General features: G+C 36.0%; 1 pseudogene; it reads left to right on the top strand.

Annotated features, from left to right (window-relative positions):
- LOC100962620 overlaps positions 1-6,084 on the top strand; it is a 68,334-nt pseudogene extending 62,250 nt beyond the window's left edge.
- The last annotated feature ends 12,224 nt before the right edge of the window (positions 6,085-18,308 follow it).

Raw genomic sequence — 18,308 nt, 5'->3', positions numbered from 1 at the left:
AAATCAGGCAGATAGCATAGTGTCTGATTCATTTATTTATTTATATTCCTCCTATTTCATAAAAATGTACCTAGTGTTTAATAAGGGACAAACTGTTTCAGAAATTTTTAAAATTTTTATTCATTTAATCCTTATAAGAACTTTACCAGATAGGCTCTATTACTATCCTCATTTTAGAAACGATGGGAAATGTAGTGCAGCTGACTTCTTAGTGAGGTCAAGATATCAGGGCTAATGATGTTTAAGGCAAGATGTGAATTTAGGTAGACGTGTTCCAGAGTGTATGCCCTCAGCCATTATGCTACATTATCTAGGATAGAATTCCTAGGAAAATAAAGTCTGGTGCATTAATGGGATTTTCCAGAAAGGTATTGTAGAATATTTGGTTGTATCTTGGACAGGTATTGCTCCTAACTATGAAGCACCTAATTATTGGCTCTGTTGGAGAGTCATGACTGTTTAATATTGCCTTTCTTTATAGCATATATTATCTCCTGAAAACTAAAGAATTATATGAAATACAGTAATTGGTTGCAAAGTGATTGCAAAAACAACACTCTAAAATAAATCTGAGTTTAGTTTACGGCAAGGTTAAGATTAAGTCTGTTGGAGCCACTTAACATGAAAGGATAAGACACTGGTAATTTGTGGAACACAGTGGCAAAGTATTTATTTAAATTATTACCTCTGGCCTCCTGGTATGAATTGCCCATTGACAATTAGGCTTTAGCAGATTTAGCGGTATTGCAATAGAGGATTATGACAGGTTTATACAGGGCTGTAGAGTTGAGGAATGGTGGGTTGGCAATTCCTGTCTATGCTATGAAGATAGTGACCAGCTCAGGCTTTAAATTCTCATTTCAAAAGCTGGTGAGGGGAGAAGTGAAGAAGGCAAGAATTTTCTTTTTGCAATAAAGTAATGACATCTTTTTAGCTGTAAAGCTTACATACATACAAATTTAAAAGTAAAATCTGACCCCTGTTTGGTGAATTACGGTGTTGTATTACTTTTGTAGGATTCCTGTAACAGAGTACTAAAAAAGTGGGCATTCTCAAACAACCAGAAATTATGGTTTCCCAGTTCTGGAAGATAGAAGTCTGAAATCAAGGTGTCGGGAGGGTGCTGCTTTCTTTGACATCTCTGAAACAGAATTATTTCATGCCTCTTGAACCTTCTCTCATTTTATAGTAATATTTGGCATTCCTTGCCTTGTAAATGCATCACTCCAGTTATATGACTATCTGCCCCCATTTGTCAGTACCTTGTCTTCAATCTGTGCATATTTTGTGCCAAAATTTCTCCTTTTCATAAGTACACCATTCACATTGATGAATAACCTAATTTTAACTTTATTAAATACTCTATTTCAAAAAACACCACACTCAGAGGTACTGGGTATTAGGTCATCAACAGCTGTATTTTGGGAGACCCAATTCAATACACAGCAAGTGTAGACTGATTACACACCAATTTCAAATCTCCTGTTAAAACTAGAGCATTTATTAAGAGAAAGCAGGATGGTGAAATTTGAAAAGAGATCATTTGACAGAATTCAAAAAACATGATTCCCAAACCCCTCCCAAACACTTTTCCAATGTATGATGATATCATTCTTATCTTTTTTCAAAAAAATAAAATGAATGGACATTAGTCAATAATCTTGATGAGTGTGATTGTTAATTGTGTGTCAGCTTGCTTAGGACAGGGGCTGCCCAGATATCTGGTTAACCACTACACCTCGTTGCATCTGTGAAGATGTTTTGGGAAGAGACTAACACTGCCATCAGTAGACTGAAGGAGGGAGAAAGCCCTCCCCAAGTTGGGTAAGCCTCTTCCAGTCTGTTGAGGACTTAAATATAACCAAAGGCAAAGAAGATTGAGTTAACTCTCTGCCTGAATGACTGAGTTGGGACACTAATCTTCTCCTGCCCTCAAATATCTTTGTTGCCAAGCCTTCAAATTTTGACTGGAATTTATCCCACTGTCTCTGTGGCTGCAGGCCGTCAATTAAACACCACCCATTTTCTGGGTCTTTGGCTTCTAAACCACCATAGTAGTGTGAGCCAACATCTTGTAATATATCTTTTTCTATTTCTGTATGCCTTTATTTCTGTATATCTAAATCTTAATATATACCTATGTCCGTGAGAGAACGAATTCTAGCTAACTTTTCTGAAATAATATTAATCAATGTTTGTGAAGAAATGTGTGATCACTGCAATTCTCATTATACTTAAGCTTTTTGTTATTTGCTTGCTATGTGATCATGATAAAGTTAATCATCATGAGCCATAAATGTGTGGGAAACATATAAAAAAGACATCTCAGGAAGTGCACAGGGAACAGCATGTCCAGGGCAATCGCAGACATCCCTGACCAGTGACACTGGTCAGGCATGTGCAGCTGTAGCAGAGTTGCAGTCACATGCATAGCCAGGAATGGGTGGACGCGTCAGCAGCAACAGCTGCAACCATATGCACAACTAAGGAATCACTTAGCCAGGCAGAAATAGCTAAGGCAGATATCAATCCGACCAACACATGCAGGTGTCAAAGCACGTGTTTCCCATTCTAAGATACATCAACCCAGAGAAAAAGGGTGATGTCTGCGCCTCCTGCACATCCTGCTACACATTATAACATGTTTTGTAACTTTTTCCTTATACTTCTTCCTTTGCATCTCAATAAACACTCATTGAAAGGAGGAGTCAGGGCCAAACTGCCTTACTGTATGTGACAGTGTCTGGCCCCCCAGGACCCTCGGTTGTACCATACACGGAGCATCTGCATCTTATTTGATTTTACACAATTTGTGAACAACAGTCTAGGAAACACTCCCAACTACTGGTTGAAGTATTTTCAGAGCACTGTTTCCAATACGGCTGAAGATTCAGGAAAAGGGAAAGTGACAATAAGCTCTTTAAGTCTCTTTGAAGGCTCAGTCTTCTGTTGTTTTGTTTTTGCTGTTAATTTCTTCGAGTTGAAAATATTATTCAGCCAGTTTTACCTCATTTTGATATAAACTGCATATTCTAGACCCAAGAATTTCATTTAAAAATTAGGATCTAAAGTAACTTCCTTCCTGATTTCCAGATTGAGGCGGGAAGAAGCAAAGCTATAATTCCCATAACGATTTAATTCATTTTGTTATAAATTACCAGCATTTCTGGGCAGCATGAAACACACATACTTAATCTTTCTTTGTGTTGATGCATTGATTTGTAGATAATGTGTCACAGAATTAAGTGCAACTAAAACAAGCTAAGGAAACCCCTACCAATCATTTCAGAATTCAATTTGTGAGAAAAATAGAACATGGATTTTTGAAAGTTAGAAAATACATTTATACAGGCTGTAAGTAGCTTTTCAGTGACAACTGACAAGTCACAAGGAAAGCCTAGAATCTATTCCCAAAGTTTTCCTCTAATGCTCTTGCTAACCTGCATTTCCCAATGTTTGATGTTAATATACTTTAAATTAATTTGAAACTAGTGAAGTTTCCAGTGTCCCTGGGGTCCTGACATCTTCAGTGTCTGTCTTGAACCTGGCAGCTCTGATTCAATTGAATTGACTGGACGTAATTTATGAAATCCTTTGAAGTATTGCTGCCTCCTTGACACAGACAGAATCCGCTCTAAAGTAAAAATATAAAATAAAAAAGAGAAAAGGAAAAGAAAAACATGACACAATCTTCTCAGTTTTAGTCTTTGTCATTTTCCTTTTTGTTTAGAACTGCAGAATCATAATTCCACTTCATATAAAATAATTTGCATCTGATTTTGTATCGTGCAATGATTTTAGTTGATAAAAACTGATATAGTGTAAGAATCATGGCCAATGTAAGGTTTTCAGATATTTCTATTATGAGCTTTGAAAGTCAAAGGCACTGTGTTTTCACAGTTACTTGAAAATCACATGTATTCAAGAATTCTTGGACGTTATACCTGCGGGGCATTAAGTGACTTTGACCTGACCTTTTTTTATTTTTTAACTTCATATACATATACTTGCTTCAAACCCAACAAAAATGTGTTAGAGCATATTGCTTAGGCTATCATATTATCTGAACATTATAGATTAGCTGTGTATTATACAAAGTAGTTTCACTGCCCTAAAAGCCCTTGGTGTTCTCCCCATACATCCCCCCTCCTCCTGACTCTGGCAACAATCCCTAGCACACACAAGAATCTAGAGTATGAGAAGTAGGTAAATATGCCTTATGTGAAATTGATTTATCGCATTATTGCAGATATTATGATACCACATTTAAAACTATCTAGCAGTTAGTTATGGAACTTAACAGTATGGAACAATTTGCAAAATGTTTTTCTGCTAAGATACACATAACTAATATATAACTTATTTTGTTAATAGTGTTGTACTTGAAATAAAAGCCTCCTGGCAAAATGTCTGGTACGAATACCAAAAATCTCACTCTACATATCATTCACACATTGACTGCCACACTAGAAGAAAAAAAATTTCCTTGGGGCCACAGTGTTTTATTACAAAAAATAAACAAACAAAAAAGAATGAAAACCTCAAAGATAAAATGATCCTCTTTAATGAACAAAAAATTGTATTTTTTATTGTTTTCTCTATGTGATGTCTACGCAACAGCCCATGCCTGGTGAGTTATACGTGACAGCATACTTACTGAATTTGCTTCTGAGGATGGAGTCTTTTGTCACTCCACAAGTATTTACTTGTGTCTGGAGGGAGCCTGGGTGAGTCTGGATGACAACCTCTGACTCACACCCCCTGAGTCTGTGCAGCAACGTCATGTTGCCACACACACATCACACTGATTTTGTTCAAAGAGACACCAAGCAAACATTCCAGGTGAAATGCGCAGTGGGAAGTTACGGTGCTGCAGAAACACAGTCTGGCTCGCGCGGTGGGCTTCCCAGGGCCAGCTGGAGCAACGCAACAGGAGGAGGGGGAGAAGTGCTGGAAAAAACGAGCAGAGATTTCACAGCGTCGCAAGACCGCAGGCTCAAAACTAGCATGAGTTAAATACAACTCACACAGCGCCTAATGTTTTAGAAGCCAAACAACCATACTAAAATACCTACCCAGCCAATGGCACACTTCATTTGAATACTATCAGTTCACCAAAATTCCACAGTACACAACTATATTTATTTAAAATTACTTTTCGCTGCCATAAAACTTGCACTAAACTTGCAAAGTCTGAAGCAGCTATAGTATCTTTGTGTATTTAGGGGTTGGTCCCTTGTATATTACCCTGCAATTCCTGATGTTAATAAAAAGTGATTGGGCCTACGTTAGTGAGATGATTTGAGTATTTCTGGCTTGCCTGTGGAGCTGCCCCATAGGGGATTCCTGAGGCACGGACAGCAAGATGGTGGTGCAACAGCAGGAGCGTGAGGCCGGGCGCAGCCGACCAGGCCGGCCCTCTAGGCTGCTTCACGTGTGCAGTGTGCAGTGTGCCTAGAGCTGAATGAGAAGCCTGTGCAGGTGCCCTGAGGACACGTGCTCTGCTCTGCAAGGCTGCAGGAACATCGGAAGCCAAGGAAACCTGACTGTGGGGTCTGTCGCAGCTCCCTGGCGTGCGGCCTCCAAGTGGTGGAGCTTGAGGACAGATCACGAGCACATAGACTTCTTGCTATGGCTGCCGTAAGAATTTCTTCTTACCCAAGATCTGGGCCCATGATTTCTGTTCTAAATACCAGAATTACATCATGGAAGGTGTGACGGCCAGCAGTGAGCATGTGTCCCTTCAGCCAAGGAACGTCCCACATCATTATACCTTTCCTTGTCCTGTGACCAGGAGGGACTGTGGAGCCCGGCACACTGTCCCACAGCAAGGACACCAAAGCTGTGGTTTGTCCCATCTGTGCCTTGGGAGACCCGAATTACCACAGCACCAACTTCACAGAGCACATCCAGCACCGGTGCCAGTTTTCTTAAGACACTTCTGTGGATTAGGATGTTGATGAAGAGGACATTATGAATTGGGTGTTCCATCATGGACCTGTGAACATGGTCTGTGCCTTCCGTCTCAAGTGCCAGAGCTTCCATTACGTGTTAAACCTAAGACCTTTAACTCCTACACCTTAACTGTACAACAGGCCTGGAAACGATCTGTGGCCTTGGACAGAGTCACTTCTGACCGGGTCCCCAGGTGGGAGCCCTCCTTTCCTCTGGGCTCTTGCCAAAGCTGCCTTCCCCCTGTTAACTGTGTCTGTCCCAAGGTCTAGTCCATTGGTTATCAGTTACTGCTATGAGCCTCTGCCTCTTCTGGAAGAGAGTCCAGCTTCTTCACCTTGACCTTGGTCTTGTTTCACACTCATTCCTCACTTCCAGTGTTCATCTCTCAGGTCCTCCAGTTCATCACACAGGACCCTTTCTGAGTCACCAGCAGCACAATGAAACAAGCTTCTTCCTTCCTGCCCCTGAGGTGTGTGGGCTATGGCATTGCCAGTGGGCATTGGGGCAGCTGCTGCAAGCTGGGGCTGCCTTTCCTAAGTCCTCAGGGCCAACGCTCCAAGTACAGCATGATCCGATGCTGGAAGTTGTGATTAGTGATATTTTCCTACTACTCCTGCACATCCTTAGAATTAACTAATTCAGCCTTAAACGCCTGCTTGGTGCCTTTTTAGGATAAGGTATAACCATATGTTTTTAGTGGAAGTGTTCCAGGTCAGGAAGGTTGAAATTTCTTTAATCTGTATGTGGGGAGGAGGGTCAGCTAAGAGAGGTGGGAGGCCATAGCTTTTTGGCTCTAATTTTCAAACTAATGAGGTGTTTTCAAATGACTGGGTCATCTTTGCCTCTCTGGGAGCCTGCCTGCATTCTTGACCTTGATGCATGAAAAGGAGTCCTCAAATGAATAAGAAGGAGGAGGAGGCTCCAGTGTACACTAGTTCTTTTATCTTCTTCTTGGTAATTTAGATTAAACCAACCTTTGTTTTTGTAGCACAGATGGTTTCTTTATGATACTGGTTTCAATCTGTAAATCCATATTTGAAATCTGCTTTCTGAACTCAGAGCACAGCTGTAAGGAACCCAGTATCACACTCTGTTGTCCCTTCCAAGAGACACACTTCATAAAGCAGTTGTTAGTAAAAGCTGTCTACTAGAAACTTGAGTTAACACTTTTAGAAGCTAGAAGTTCAACATACTTTACAAATATTTTAAATATAAGGCAAAGAGCCATCAGCCTTATCTGTAGAAGCAGAACCTCTGATTGACCAAAAGGCATAAGGATGTAGGTTTGTTCTCTCATGTCACACATCTAGTCTGAATATGGGACTTTTTCTGGTCAGGAGCTGAGGTTCAGATGACAGTGGGCTGGGGCCTGTAAGTGCTGCTGTGGCCTCTCCCTGCCTGCCAGTAAAGAGCCGCCAGTGCTTAGCCACCAGCAAAGATGGAGCCCATTGGTGCAAAGTAGTTTTTTCTGATGTGCATGTGGGAGGACCCAGATGTTCAAGTTCAGCTTCTCACTGTAATTTCTGTAAAAACTTTACTCAAACCTCCCTGAATTGAAATCATCTCAGTAGAGGTCAAGAGGGAAATTTGACAAAAACCTCATTTGAGAGAACTGCTGAGCGCCTATGCCCCTCCCACTGGTGGTACCAAGAAACTTATTTCCTTGTATTAAGTGCATTTCTAAGAATTGGATTTCTAATAAGAAAACTTTCCAGAAAGTGCAATTTGCTATGTTCTGGCTTTCAAAAGGTAAAATACAAACAAATTTCATAATTTATCAAAAAAAGAAAAAGAATTCCTAAGGCTAAGCAGAAGTTGTAAGTTTCAGAAGGTGAAACTAACAGAAAATGGTTACAATCTGGGGCAGGAATAATTGATAGGTTAGAAGCCGCCAGAGGTCAGGATTGCAAAAGTGCGTACACGGGGATAGAAGTAAAAGAAACAAAACTTAGGAACTCAGAGGGTGTCTATAAGATAGGTACAGATGAGGACAGAACGTTTTCTTTCAGTACAAAATTACTCAGACCCAATATCTAGCAGAGGTAATTAGTTGATTATATTTAGTTGGGTTTAAAGTTATAGACTGCCAAAATATATCTTTCAGAACTTGAATTAATAAATGTAACAACATGACCTATTCTTTCCAGAGGACATAGTATACTTTTTTGAAGCAGTATTAATGATCTCTTTTAGCAATGGGGAAATTTCCAGATCCAAATCCAAGTGAAAGAGGAATTTGTTTTTTAAAACTTATTTAATCATCTCTCCCCTTTTCAGGTGATTTTAAGAATTAATTGGGTTCTAGGTTTACCAGGTAGTACCCAAGATAAAGCACATTAGCTTTTTAAAAACATAATTATGGACATATAATAGCTGTATATCTCTACAGGGTACATGTGAAGCTTAGATACAGACATACAATGTGAATTAATCAAATCAGGGGAATTGGTATATTCATTTCCTGAGGCATTTATCTTTTTTTTTTTTTTTTTTGCATTAGGAACATCTAATTCCACTCCTTTATTTATTTTTGAGTGTGCCCTATCTCATGAAGAGAGTAGAATGATGGTTACCAGAGGCTGGTAAGGGAAAGAAGAGAGAAATAAAATAGGGATGGTTAATGGCGGCAAAATATAGTTAGAAAGTTCGAATAAACAATATCTGATATCCAACAAAGCACATTCGTTTTGGAAACGCTAATCTTTCCTCTGCTAGAAATTTTTCAGTGCTTCCGCTTCCCTGTGTTATTAGAATGTTTTCCAAATTTCCTAGCAAATCACAGTCCCACATAATCTTACCATAGTCTGTCCCAAGAATCTCATTTTCTCTCTCTGGCTCCACAGCTGTACTTGAGCTTCACCAGCTTGCTTTTTACTCCTAAAACCTGCCGAATTCATTCCTGGCTCAGGCCTCAGCACATGCTGCTCCTCTGTGTGGAGTTACTGAGCACGCCCATGTCTCACACGCGACCACACAGATCTCAGCTCAACAGGTGATTTTCAGAAAGGCTTTTCCTGACTCCTATACTTGCCTCTCTCTATTAATTCTCTCAATACCAGTTGCCTGTTTTATATTAATAGCTTTAATTGGACTTATCATTATCTAAAATTATCTCATGTTTTGGTCTACTGTTAATTGTTTTCTCCTTTCTGTTAAGTGTCAGAGATGCAGTTTGTTCACTTTAGTGCCATTTTCCTGCTACCTATTTTTCAATTCCTAGAACATTATCTGTGTGTTTGCTTGTTGTATTTACACCTATATGGAATAAATACAGTTCATTAACGAATTAAACTGCAGTGACTTAACTCTTCTCATATAAAATAGCCGACCCACTGGAAACTTCCACACCTGCCCACTGTATTACCAGCGCTGACCCTTTTGATACGGAACTTGTGGAGCTATTGTAGGCTACAGACGTTCAAATCGCTTAGTGAATTTCCATTCCATATATTTTCAGGAATCTCTGGTAAATATTTCCACATTTCCTAGATCTGGCTTGTGGCTCATGCTTGACTCAACTTGCTACTTGTTCTCCCAAAGGCCAAGGGTTTACTGTTTCGTCTTGTGCCTAAGGAGATTTTTTAACTAAAAGTTTTATAAAAATTTATTTCTGCATTTGGTTTCTGCAGTTTGGACATGATATGTGTAGATGTAGATATTTTGATGTTTAAGCTGTAGATATAGATATTTTTGATGTTTAGTCTGCGTAGTGTTGGCTGAGCAGCCTGGTGTTTTGGTGTCTATTGCCAATTTTGGAAAGGTGTCACTTATTAATTACATCAACTGCATTTTCTGCTGTGGTCTCATTTCTGTCTCTGCCATTCTAATTATACTTACGTTAACATATTATACAATTGTCCTACAGTTCTTAGATATTTTGTTCTTCTTGTTTCAAACAATTTTCTATTGATGTCTTTAAATTCATTGTTTCTTTCCTCAGCCGTAACCAGTTTGCCGATTCTTACACTGTTTTTGATTTCTAACATTTCCCTTTGATTTTTTTCTTAGAATTTTTATGTCTCTGCTTATCAGGTTTTGCATGTGGTCTTTTTTTTTTCCATTAAAGCTGTAACATATAACTTATAGCTATTTAAAACTCCTTGCCTCATAAATGCAAAATCTTGATCATACCTGAATCTGGTCTAGTGCTGCTTTGTCTCTTCAGTTGTGTTTTAGTCTTGACTTTTAGCATGACTTGCCACATTTAATTGAACAGTAGATGTGATTAATCAGGTAAAGTAAATTCAGGTAAAGGCTTCCACTGTCATGCTTTTAACCGACAAAAAGTCGGCCATGTTTAATGTTTGCTAAAGCGAAACAATCAGTGGTTTCAAACTTTTTTTTCTTTTTGTTTTTATTAAATCATAAATACATAGATCGTGTATACATTAATTCAATTATGAGGTACAATGTGCTGATTTCATATATAATTAAGAACGCTTACATCACACTGGTTAATATATACCTCATCTTGTTTACTTAATAATCGTGTTAAGACGTTTATCCTCTATGCCAGGTGTCCTCAAACTAGGGCCCATGGGCCACATGCAGCCCACCTAGGACATTTATCTGACCTGCCAGGTATTTTTGCCACCACTGCTTGTCCTGCTTAGCAGCTGACTTGTCCCAGAGCCCAAAGTCTGGCCCTCCAACAGTCTGAGGGACAGTGAACTGGCCCCGTGTTTAAAAAGTTTGAGGACCCCTGCTCTATACTTGATAGATCTGACATGTATCCTTGCAATAAGCACCATAGGTGTGATCCCACCATTATCCCTCCCTCAATCTGACCTCCCCCTGCCCCGCCATCCCCCTCCTTCCTCCTTCATCCTAGGCCATAGTTGTGATCTATTCTTCATATGAAAGTGTGAGTGATTTCAAACTCTTTACTGGACTTCTTTATATCTTTCCTGCTTTCTTTGTACTTCCCTAGAAAATGTTCCTTGAATAGAGTCGGCATCTTGAAGTTCTTCCAAGAGTCATCTATTGTTAGCGTGGACTTCCACTGATACCATGGTAAGGTAGAGAGGAGGGGACGTGTTTTACAGGTAATGATTATGTCCCAGTCTCATAGCGGGTCGGTGTCATTCATATTTCAACTTAACAGACTTCGTAAGTGGTCCTTGGTTTTCCACCTTAGGTGAACCAGAAAGAGTAGATGGAACTTCACAAACTTCTCAAGAGATTCTTGGTTTCCCACCTCAGGTGAGCCAGGAAGAGTAGATGGGGGTGGAGTTGAATAAATGCTTTCTCTGTATGTGGCTCTGGGAAATTATTTTACCTAGAGAATAGACCTTTTATGAGAAGAAAACTATGGACGTAACTCAAAATGGCTTGTCATGAGGGGTCTTTCTAGGCCTTCACAGTGTGAATCTGGTGGGATCTTGGAGGCCACCCATAGAAGTGTAACCCTTTCTCCCCCCCAAAAAACAGCCCTCAGGAGATTTTCACTCATGCTAGTCCACAATCAATGATTAATAGCCATACAATTTACAATTAAGTTTTCTCATCTGTTTATGGCTGCAAAATTTATTATTCCAAATAAGCAGATCTTGGCTACAATTCTTTTTTTGGGGGGGGGAAGGGAGGTATCAAAATACAGTTTGAATTACTGCTTTTAAACTTATAAATCCTACCAAGAAAACAAACATAATTATTTTACTAATACTGTTCTGAAGAGTGGTGTAACATCTTTTTTTTTGAATCCTGAACAATACAGGCAATACCAGATGATGGAGTGAGTTGGAAACACATTTTTTGTGTACATTTCTACTAACTTTGAAATCAGAGGAAGAAACTGTATCTGCAGTTAGGATTAAATGACCTAAACCAAAATGTTTTAATAAATCTCTGACCATAATTTTTTGGTTTTGTGCTCTATTTGCTTGGTGTTTGATGTACTCTAATTTTACACACAAATTTTTTTTGTTTAGGCATATCCACATTTTTAACTAATTAAGAACCTTAAAGTTAAACACACAGGTATTTTTGTAGATATCTCAGTATATTTATCTATTACCATTAGACCAACAATGTTAAATTTATCTTATTCAAACTCACACAAACACAAATCATTTTGTTTTTGGCTAGGGGTTTGTGGTTTTATAGCTTTTGTGTCAAACCCTGACACCTTAAGATCATAATCATGTCCTGCAAAACCCAGGCCAAAAGGTTTATTGATGATTTAAAACCATTTTATTCTTACTTCACCAATCTATGTCTTGATTACCATGGCTTTTTATTACTTTTGGAATCAGGTAGAATGTCCTCCAACTTTGTTCTTTTTCAAAATCATTTACTACTCCAGATCCTCTGAATTTCCATATTAATTTTAGGTTAAGATTATTGATTTCTGCCAGGAGTCATCTGAGATTTTGATAAAACGTTTGTTGAATTTTAAAAATGATTTAGGGAAGATTGTATCTTAAAGATATTTAGTCTTCTTCATTATTTTTGCCTCAGAATTCTGGGAGGTTTTTGGTATATAGATCTTGAACTTCTTTTGTTAAAAGTATTTTAAAACATAATGCTATTTTTTTGAGTGGAATTGTTTTCTTCATTTCATTTTCAAATTGTTCATTTTTAATAAACAGAATTTCAGTGGTTTCTTTATATTGATTGTGCATCTTCTATATTGCCATATTCACTTATCAGTCTTTTTTTATTTTATTTCTTTTGCATTCTAGACTTCTAGAGACTTTCCTAATTCATGGTTCTACCATTAGAAGATCAGATGAGTTTTGTTTATTTTAATACTGAATGCTTTTAATTTCTCTTTTACCTCATCTCACAGAGTAGAACCCTCACTAAAACACAGAAGAGAAGTGTAAATTTATATCTTTGCTTAATCTCTTGATTGTAGGGAAAAGCGTTCAGTAGTTAACTTTTAAGTATCTTATTTGCTTTGAAATCTTGCAGATGCTTTTAATCAAATTGAAAATGTCTTTCTATTCCTTGTTTGATGAGAAATTTTCTCTTAATGGGTAAAAAGTATTGATAGATAGTTTTGGTTTTTATCCTATTAATATGGTATATTACATTATTTTTCTTTAAATTTTAAGTCATCTTTATATTCCCAGGATAAATGGATTCTTAGGATATGCCTAATTTGTTGTAGTGTATCATTATTTATATATGTTTTCAGATTGTATTTGCTAATATTTTGTTAATTATGTTGCATCTTTCAGTTTTATAGATTAGGGGAGTAAAGTTTACCTTTCCTCTATTTTCCGAAAGAGGTTGTATGCAAAGGTATTGTTCCTTTTTCAACACTTGATAAAATTCACCAGAGATATAATCTAAGCCTAGAATTATATTGATAAAATGATTTCTTATTACTACTTAATTTTCATTACTACTTCTGATTCAATATTTTCATGAGGCTATTCTGACAAATCATGTAGTTTTTTAATTTCACTGTGTGGTCTGATTTATTGGCATGAAGCTATTCATAATATTCTTTGAAGACAATGTTAATTTCTGTAGGACCTGATAATACGCATGCTCTCACTTCTGATTTTTGTAGGCTGTCTTTTGTATTTTTCCTGATTATTCTAGAAAGAAGTTTATACATTATCTTGATTTTCGGAATGAATGTGTTTTGAGTTTTAGTTCCCTTTCTCAAATTTTTGTTATCTATGTGTATTTCACTGATGTCTGCTCTGATCTTTTTTATTTTTTTTCTTTTGCTTACATAGAGCCCAATTTATCATATTTTTATTGTTTTTTTTTATTATGGGGATTCATTGAGGGTACAAAGAACCAGGTTACACCGATTGCATTTGTTAGGTGAAGTTCCTTTTATACTTGTGAACCACCCTCAAGAGGTGTGCCACACCCTATGACTATTTTTATTGTTCTTAAGGTAGAAGTTGAGGTTTTTAGTCAATTGTCACAGAAGACCTGTAAATTTCAGAGGGTAATTGTAGTGAGTAGTCTATAAATATCAAAACCCAAATCATTCAATGTTAAAAGAAGATGTCATTGGGAAGATTGTTAAATTTCTACAAAGATTATTCATATAGCAATTGAGTTCTTTTTTGTTGTTGTTTACTTTTTTTTTTTTGAGACAGAGTCTCACTATGTCACCCTGGGTAAAGTGCTATGGCGTCACAGCTCACAGCAACCTTAAACTCTTGAGCTGAAGTGATTCTCTTGCCTCAGCCTCTCAGGTAGCTGGGAATACAGGTGCACACCACAATGCCAAGATTTTGTTGTTGTTCAGTTGTCATTGTTGCTTAGCTGGCCCAGGCTAGGTTCAAACCCTCCAGCCCAGGTGTATGTGGCTGGTGCCCTAACCACTGAGTACAGGCGCCACCCGCAATTGAGTTCTTATCCAAAAGCTGTGCTTTCTTTTGCCACCACCTTTCTGTCACTATGTGCCTGGATTGTGTTGGTTCTTGAGCTGTATTGTTATCACAAATAAATCTTTAGTGTCCCTGCTTAGTATAGAAAAAAAAAAGTATCCAGTACAATTGGAAATAAAATTGGAAATTAAATTTATTTTTATATTCTCAAATGTGCATCAAAAGAGAAAATAAACATCTTTATTATTATCTATTAAGCTGATTATAAGTTTGCAGTTATTTTCTTACATCACTTACATGAAATCTTGGAGTAAAATGAAAGGGTATACAGCAAACTCCCTGAGTAAAGGGCTCAACTACAACTTGAACTTTACCTAACAAAGGCAAACAATGTAACTTAAGCATTTGTACCTTCATATCAATCTGAAAAAAAAAATCCACTAGTCAAAATTAATATTTCTAACATAACTCTAATGCTGACAGAGTTACCAGAAATATCCTTGCCAATGAATTAAATCATGTTGTTTACAATAATCTGCTGACTTCTAATCTGAAGAAAGTACTTTTGGAACTAATCATCATGCTAATTCTACATTTTTATACTCTGAAATGACAATGATATAATGAAAAATGAATCTCATTTCAATGTGCATTTTTTATGTGAAGCACAAAATATATAATAAAAGACTTCTTGATTGAAGTCTGCTAAAAAGTAAAGCTTTAAGAAAACTAAATGCTCTTTCTTATCTATTTATGTATCTGAACCTCTTATGTTCTGATTTTTATTGGGGTGGAGGTAGAAGGGAACTTGTGATAGTGATTGGCAAGAAAGAAGTATTTATTTTTGACAGCTGTAGGCAAATGAATAATGATCATATATGCAAAATTGAATTAGAACACTAACAATAAAATGTGCACATTAATCTTACGAGATAAATATCATCCTGCAGTTTGTAGAACATGTTAACAATTACCGCATTTGCTCTTGATTCTTTAGTGCCTAGTTTTTAATTTCTTTGATTTTATAGCTTTTTGACCCTTGTTATCAAGTCTTTTGGTTACTTTTTGTCATATTTCTCACAAGGAAATCATGAGGAAAGGAATGACAAATTTAAATAATTTAAGATTAATTTTATCATCATTAATATCCATTTCTTAAAAAAATTTATCATTTTACTTAGAGAAAACACAGAGTAAAATGAGATTTGAAGAATATCCAGCAACTGAACATTAGCATTTTCAGAAGAATCAAAGGAAATCAAGACTAGAAAATGGTGAGGTTCAGATTTTAAAGAGAACTGAAAATAGGAAAGTGTTCCAACTGAAATTGTCCTGATATTTCTGTTCTTACCTCCAGCACAAATGTTAGATACTTCCTAGGAGGCTCTCCTGGGTTTCTCAGTTGGAGATTTCCAATTACTTTTCAGAATGGATAAATCATTTGGTTGAACTTTAAACTGAGTGTAAAGCTTAAAAGTTTCTTAAAATAAAGTAAATTCAGATCCTTTAACTTGTAAAGATCCTTAACATCTATATGTTTGTTACAATTTGGATTATTTTATCTGATTTCTATAATAATCCTAAAGGCAAAATGAATGCTATAACTTGATTTCTCAAATATACATTTTTGGAGCTCTTTATTTTTAAAGTTATCTAAGTTATTTAGCATAATAATTATATGAATGTATACATTCACAAATATTTTAAAATTTAAAACATGTATGTTATTTAATAGTGAATTAATTTTTAATTTAAATATGCTTTTAATTTAAAGCTACATTGCTTAATAAGCATGGTTAGTTTGTTCAAAGTGAAGCCAAGAAAGCCCATAGACCACAGTTACAACACAGGTTTTAATAGGAACTCAAATGACAAAACTTGATTATCTTGGATTCTATACAAATAGAATAATCCTGTTCTATATATTAAAACACTATTTTATTTCATCTTTCCTATACATGTGGTTCCTATTTATTTTACTAGCTGTGTGTGATGTTGAGGATCACAATCTTATTGTGTCCTGAGTCTTAGGGAGGATGAGACTGTTCTCTTTCCATTAAATATCATTGTATTAATTTTCTATTCTTGTGTAACAAATTATCATGGTGATCTCATGATATCAAATCAATACACTTTCGTTGTCACATAGTTTCTGCTGGGTAGATATGGGTCTTCTCTACAGGGTCAGCCTGAATTCAAATCATCACCTCTGCTGTATTCCCATATAAAGGGAACTACTGGTGAACAATTGGCTTTCATTGAAGTTGTTGACAGAATTCACCTCTTTCTGAATATATTAGTGAGGGCTCCAAAGTTTTGTTGGGTGTCGCCTGGAGGTCAAATGAAGGTCCTAAAGGCAACCTGGAGTTCCAAGCCAAGTGAGTCACCAACCTTGCCTGCTCACCTCCTAAGCATGCAAGGGCACTGTCTTGACTCAAGAACGGTAACATGGTGTATCATGTAGCATTGTGAGATGGGAGAGGTGTCACTTTTCCCATGTTCTGTTGATTGTAATAAAGTCTCATATTCTACCCACACTCAGTAGGAAGGGATTACATGAAAACATACCCACCAGCACATGAGGATAAGTGATTTCATTATATGGTTTGCCTGCCACAATATTACTAGCTTCAAGTATTTTTGCAAATGCATTTATTTATTTGAGAAAGTTACTATTTCTAGCTTATAAAAGGTTTAAACCATGAATGGTATTGAATTTTATTAAGTCTTTTTCTGCATCTTTTAATGAGCATTTAACTTTTACCTTTTAATAAATAAATTGCATAGAATATATTGATTTATTTTTGGATGTCAAGTTCAACTTTTATTTTGGGGATAAAAGCCCTAATTGTCTATTTTTCTGAATTTATTTGCTAACATTTTATTGTATTTTGGGATTACAGGTTGTTATTTGCCTGAGTCCCTAATTTTATTTCTTTTAATATCATAGTAATCCTTGCATATAAATATAATGGTGTTCTCATAAAACAATTTGAAAAACATTTCCTCTTATTTTCTCAGGGTTGATGACACATTAAAATATGTTTTATTTCTTAAATGTCAGATAGAATTTATTGGCACATCTTTATTTTTATTCATGATAATGTTGCTTTTTCCTAAATTTCCTGGTCTAATATAAACATAGTCTCAAATTTTCTTTTCATGACAAGTTTTATGATATGTAGTATTTCATCTGTTTTATGAATATAGTATTTCATTCATTTTTAACCATCTCTTTTATTTTTATTTAATGTGGATTTTTATTAGATGGTATAGGGTGGCCTTGTATCTTTAATTAATTATGACAATCTTTTTTTTTTCAGTGAAGTCATTAGACTACTTATTTTTAATATAATTTGTTGCTATGTTTGATATTCAATCTTTCTTATTCCTGTTATCTTAGTTTCCCATTTGTCCTTTGTTCTTAATCCTTTTCTTAATTTAAATTACTTGATTTTTTAATGATTCCACTTAATCTTCAGTCTCATTATTTTTACTGAAATCATTTTTTTAGAGAGTATACTAAGATTTGTAGTTACATGCTTAACTTATTACAATTTACCTTTTAATAGTATAACATTTTATTGCAAGGGTATGCTCCTATTTTCTCTCTCCAGTTTTGTATAATGTCAGTTGATCAATTTTCCATTTATATATGTTATAAGCCTCATAATATATTTCTTTTTATATAGATTTGTTTTTACAACTGATGAAAATAGGAGAAAAAATTACCTTTAACTTCAGTGTCCTTTATTTCTCTAAAAGTGACAGCCAAACATCCACCCGGTAATATACTCCATAAGCCTGAAAACCTTTTATTTCTTTTTTATGGTATTTCTTATAGTGTGGGTCTGATGATAATAAATTTTCTCATTTTTATTTGAAAGAGTATTTTACTTAAATTTTTCAAAATAATTTCCTTGCCTATAGGATTTTGAGCACCTTTTTTGTTTTTATACATTAAAGATGTTGCTGGATTTGCTTTTAACTATTAGTATTATTTATGACAAAAATTCTATTGTGATTCTTTTTTTTTTTTTTTTTTTTTTT

The sequence above is a fragment of the Otolemur garnettii genome, unplaced genomic scaffold (genome assembly GCF_000181295.1).
Source record: "Otolemur garnettii isolate 467f Iridium unplaced genomic scaffold, OtoGar3 scaffold00150, whole genome shotgun sequence".
NCBI lineage: Eukaryota > Metazoa > Chordata > Mammalia > Primates > Galagidae > Otolemur > Otolemur garnettii.
Note: the sequence above shows the minus strand (reverse complement) of the source record. Positions and strands in the feature narration are given on the sequence as shown.